Source organism: Mauremys reevesii, linkage group 2 (assembly GCF_016161935.1).
Source record: "Mauremys reevesii isolate NIE-2019 linkage group 2, ASM1616193v1, whole genome shotgun sequence".
NCBI lineage: Eukaryota > Metazoa > Chordata > Testudines > Geoemydidae > Mauremys > Mauremys reevesii.
This window is the reverse complement of record NC_052624.1, coordinates 272,890,200-272,896,163: the sequence shown is the minus strand read 5'-3', so window position 1 is coordinate 272,896,163 and position 5,964 is coordinate 272,890,200. Positions and strand designations below refer to the sequence as shown.

General features: G+C 41.4%; 1 long non-coding RNA gene across 1 annotated transcript; it reads left to right on the top strand.

The window, feature by feature from the left end:
- Positions 1–583: 583 nt before the first annotated feature.
- Positions 584–4,952, top strand: LOC120397219. The gene is made up of 3 exons (XR_005593724.1): positions 584–745; positions 2,101–2,239; positions 4,864–4,952. It is a non-coding gene; the product is annotated as an uncharacterized LOC120397219 (long non-coding RNA).
- The last annotated feature ends 1,012 nt before the right edge of the window (positions 4,953–5,964 follow it).

Below are 5,964 nucleotides of genomic sequence, written 5' to 3'. Positions count from 1 at the left end.
TCCACTGATTCCCTCCCAAGTAGAGCTGGGCAAATAACTGATGTTTTGGTTCATTGGGCTGTTCTGAAGTAAACAAAAAACAGGTTCAGGTTGAACTAAATCTAAAATGTTTTGGAAGTTTCAGTGAATCAAAAAAATCTGCTTTGGTTCTGTTCCAGAACAGGTGTTTGAACCTGGGTCTCCCATATCCCAGCTGAGTGCCTGTATCCTGGCACTAAAAGTGGACAGGGGAAGGTGGCAGTAGCACTACTGTAACTTCTATCTCCTCTTCTACACATTTTGTGAAAGGACAAAACTATTCACGTCAAATTTGCAAATAGTTTTGGTTTGACCGAAACTGCATGTTTTGTCCAATAAACCATTTTTCTGAAAAGTTTTGTCCAGCTCTACTTCCAATATTTCACTTACTATATCCTTTCTTAATATTATTTTATCGTGGCCTCCCCTTAACTGTTGTATGCTACCACATACTCTGTTGTCTTTTTTCTAGACTGTGCATGTTATACTCCCTTAATAATTTTTCATGTTTTACTTGCTAATCCTCTCAGATTTGTGACCCTTCTTTGGATTCCTTCCAGTTTCATTCGCTCTCATTTTACGGTGAGAAGCCTGGCTCTGTGTTTGAAGGAGTCTGTGAGGGTCAACAAGAACCATTGCACTGTGCAGTGTCCTACACTATGCTCCATGTTTGCCCCAATCAAGGCTGCATAAGAAGGCTGAGTTTTGGAGGGTCAGGTCATTTTAGGTAAGTACACAGCAGTTCAAATATTTCACTAAACTTTATTTGAACTCTTGGGCCAATCTGTGGAAGCAAGAAAACTAAACCGAAGGCTGCCAAAGCTATCCCATCTTTTCAATAGGTGGCCTTTCCCCCACAATGGACTGTGTTAAACTGGTGCCTTTTAGGAACCCCAAATTCCACTTCAAAAATACTTTGATGCTTCCCGGGGGTGGCAGGGTTGTGAGGCAGCTTGATATCGCCTGCCCATAATCTGAGGAAGCCTTGTCTGCCTGCTGGAGGTCAGCTCCCCAACTCTACTGGCCACAGGCAACACAAGCTCTCCCCATTTGGCTTCACAGGCCCTGGTCTCGCTCTACAAGTTAACGAATGGCCCACTCCAACCCTTGAGCTCTCCGAGCAACTTCCTGCAGTATCCAGTCCCTGGTCCACTGGAAACTGGCAGTATTCACAGGTTCTCTGCTTCCAAAGAATCTCTACCCCCAGCTTACCCGTTCTACCTCAGATCACCACTCCCCTGAACACACAGCACTGAGATATATTTATAGTGAAATCAAGTGTAAGTTTTTTAACAAAGCGTAAAGATTCAAGTGGTAGCAAGAAGTGTTGGAAACAAATTGTTATATATAAAATACAACCATAACATGCATTCTAGCACTTAGACTTAATTAACAAAAAACAAGTAAAATAGATGTCTAGTAGAGTATTACTCACCCCAAATCCTTGCAGCCCTTTATAGCCAGGTTGGCTTTGACCCTCTTTTCATGACACAAGCCCACTGTCAGTTTGCCTCCTAGGTGAAGGACCCAGTGTGTTTCTTTGCACTCCAAGATATACAAGAATGATCCTTTCTCTTTATTTATAAACAGGACACTCCCTCGGGGGGGGGGGGGCAGTGTCTGTTACCTTCTGCCTGAAAGGAACATCTCAGAGGTATGTCACCTCCTGATCACCTGCCTTAACTCCAAGACCTCAAGAATATAATTTTCAGTACAGATACATAACTCCTTAAATATTATCTGTACATACATTTTGCAATGATTATGATGACCAGTGGGCTACAGGCTCTCAGTAGAGACTTCACATGCCACCCTTCAGTGAACTCTTATACATACAGCCGACCCAAGGGATCCCTGCGCAACCCTATGCACTCCTGTGCCCTCTGCCAATTAGCACCCAGGGATCCCTCAGTCAAATATACATCTATGAAAAACCTCACCAAATGAAAGCAGCCCCCAAGATACACTAAGCACCAATTTCTTAAGGCCCATCAAATAATTTTGTAGTGGTAGAAAATAGGATGAAGATGTTCCCTTCTTTGTGAAATATTGTGCTCATTCCAATCACTTATCCTTTTACAGAAGTGATCCCATAAGAGGATAATTATCACATCTGGAATTGCATCAGCAAAACTAATCTATTTTAATTGTTTCTGTATCAGTGAACTGCAGCACAAGATTTTTTTTTACTAGCCACAAAACAAATCTAATCAACTGCCAAGTAAGTAATTTGTCACCTGAAAAATGAAATTGTTTATTTGTATTGTCAGTGGGAAAGAAGATTTACCATATGTCTGCATGTAGAAGTCTATAAAATACACCTTTAACTCTGTCAAGGGAAAATAGATTTTTAAAAAATTCACATTTACTCATGAAATCCACTTGTACTGGGGACTCACTCATTTCAGAAACTGCCTGTATGATTGTTCCTGAAAGTCATGTATGCTTTTGCCACTTGGCCTTCTCAGGAGAAACAGATGTTATTTGGATCAAACTCCTGCAAATTTGAGGAGCTTTATATTAATGAAACTCACCTCTGTGCCGAGGGTGCCAAGGAAGACCTAAGCCATCTTTCAGTGTCTTCACTGGCTTCCACTCACCTCCACACCAAATACAAGCATCTTATTTTTATTTTAAGGCTCCTAATAACTGAGCCCCACATTACCTAGGGGGTCTGGTAACCTATTGTGATGTGAACTCTCACCTTTGCTCTGTTAGCTTTTACTAACCACCTCTCTCCTTTAAACATCTCTGTGCTTTCTACTGTGCTGCCCCTTACAAGAACATAAGAACAGCCATACTGGGTTAGACCAAAGGTCCATCTAGCTCAGTATCCTGTCTTCTGACAGTGGCCAATGCCAGGTGCCCCAGAGGGAATGAACAGAACAGGTAATCATCAAGTGATCCATTCCCTGTTGCCTATTTCCAGCTTCTGGCAAACAGAGCTAGGGACACAATCCCTACCCATCCTGGCTAATAGCCATAGATGGACCTATCCTTCCTGAACTTATCTAGTTCTTTTTTTAACCCCGTTATAGTCTTGGCTTTCAGAACATCCTCTGGCAAACAGTTCCACAGGTTGACTGTGTTGTGTGGGAAAAATACTTTGTTTTAAACCAGCTGCCTATTCATTTCATTTGGTGACCCCTAGTTCTTGTGTTATGAGAAGGAATAAATAACACTTCCTTCCTTACTTTCTCCACACTAGTCATAATTTTATAGACCTCTATCATATCCCCCCATTAGTTGTCTCTTTTACAAGCTGAAAAGTCCCAGTCTTATTAATCTCGCCTCATATGGCAGCCTGGGGAAAACTCCTCAGTGAAATCTGAAGCACCCCTTCTTTACCCTCCTTCAAATCTTTCAAAGTTTCACCTCTGCCTTGATGTCTACAAAACCCAGCCTTCTGATCATGGCTATATGAACAGGAGAATAGTGGGTAGGAGTAGGGAGGTTATTTTACCTCCATATTTGTCCTGTTGCGACTGCTGCTGGAACACTGTGTCCAGTTCTGGTGTCCACAGTTCAAAAAAGATGTTGATAAATTGGAGAGGGTTCAGTGAAGAGCCATGAAAATGATTAAAGGATTAGAAAACCTGCCTTATAGTGAAAAACTCCGGGAGCCAATCTATTTATTTTATGCAAGAGAAGATTAAGGGGTGATTTAATCATAGTCTATAAATACCTACAAAGGAACAGAAATATGGTAACCAAGGGCTTTTCAGTCTAGTCGACACAAGTATAACAAGATCCAGTGGCTGGAAGTTGAAGCCAGACAAATTTAGTCTATAAATAAGGCAAAATTATCCTTTGGAACAACATACCAAGGGTTGTGGGGGATTCTGCATCATTAGACATTTTAAAATCAAGATTAGAGGTTTTCCTAGAAGATCTGCTCTAGTTTAAAGAGAAATTAATTCAGGAAAGTTCTCTGGCCGATGTTATACAGGTCAGACTAGCTGATCACAATGGTCCCTCCTGCTTTATAATCTTTGAATCATGGTTAGAAAAGTGACAAGCTGTGACTCCTCCTCCCATTTCCTTTCCCTTTTCCCTTCCTCTCCCCTCTCCAACAGTAATAAAAACAAACAACAATACAACACCCTACAATGCAGGTAGTTAACAAAGCTGTGCCAGTTCTTCTTCAGGTTCATGCATTTGCATATTGTATCCCCATCCCCTACTCTTGTATGTTTGTATCGGACTAGGTGCTATTGTCACTGCTTCCAGGACAAGATGTAGCTTTGGAAGGAGATCTTTATTTATTCTAGGAATCCAAAACCATTTTTGGAAGCTTCTTACAGGTTGAGACCTCCCCAGCTCCCAGCTACGAGCCAACCTCCCTGCGCAGCAGCACACACCCACGCTGGGCCCTACAAAGCTGCCTCCAAGTGCCCCACCCTATCTTAAAGGGACATCCCTCATTTCTCTGATTATAAAATTTATTTAGGTATTGACAAAAATAGCAAATAAATATAATACAAATACAATGATAAATATTCAAAATTGTTACTGCTGTAAACAGCAATAACCAATTTCTAAAGGCTCTCTCTTTCAGGGATCTCCTACTACCAAAATACAATTGAATAATAATAATAATACAAATTAATAATAAATAATATAATGTAATAATAAAAGTGACATGACAGCTGGACTAGCAGTGAAATCTGCCTAACACATTTAGAATCATCTGACTGTAAAATCACCCCCTCCTCATGTATTCTTTCAACTCATGGTCACAGGACTAGAGTGAGGGGTTTGGGGCTGGGAAGCATAACTCTGGATGTTGCTTGTAGCCTGGTAATTTGGCCACTAGTAGACTTCATCCATTTTCTTTCTGTCCAGTCACTGTAGTAAGTTGGAGCTGCCTATGTAGAGACATCATTGCATCTTGCAGCAAGGAGTTGGAAAAGCTTGTCTTCATACAACTCTGGTGAGACCCCCTCCACAACCTTGAATGCTGCGTCATGGTCCGATAACCTCAGTAGCATACATTTTAAGAGGTGGAGGAAGTAAAGGTGGGAGTAAGTTCTCAGAAACACTGAACAACTATTATGAAGCTGGTAGGGTCAAATTATGAGGAAAATTAAGGACTCAAACTTGTCCACGGTGCCCCAAAATGGTAAATAAATAGAGCTTGGTCAATGATGACTAAGAGCTAGATTCTGCTTTTTGTACATTGAATAGTTCCTTACTCTATGAGGTAATCCCACTGAAACGAAGGGGATTACTTGTCGAGTAAGGTAATATTCAGTGTGAGCAAGTGTGTCAGAATCTGCCTCTAAATGGGGAGATAACAGTCAACACATTTGCAGGGTGTAAAATCAAAGAGGAGGTATTTTTGTAGCACAACAACAGAGTGTGTGTATGTAACTGCCGTGGGAGTAAAGGGATGAAATTAAGAACAGAGAAATTTAGGCGTAAAGCTTGTGTTAGCCTGTGAAATAATTTCCCAAGGGAAATATGGGAAACCATATCATATGGGCTACTTAAAAGAAGAACAAATAAAGCACTAACCAATATATTGTCAAGAATGCTACTGCATTGGGAAATGAGCCTGATGATGTAATAGGTCTCTTCTACCGCTCCTCTTCAGTTCACTGTGCCACATTACCACATGGCTATACCTAACCAGAACCTCTTAAAAACCTCTCATAGGGCCCCATGGACCTCAGTGGAGTTTTGCGGATTTAACACTAGCTGAAGATCTGGCCTAGAACGTTTGTTGAAAGCAGGAAACAGAGCCCTCTCCCCCAACCACTAAAGTGTTTTTCCAATGTGCATCTGATTGTTGATGACTATTCTGTGCCTGAACAGGGGCTGAGGGGGATCTGGCAGTTAAGATGCTGGCAAATTGTGGCTGTGCCTGGGTTGAGATTCAAACTGCTATTTGTCACGTATGGCAAGCTGCTGTCAGCGTGTGTTGATTGAGGATGAAGCCAGTGT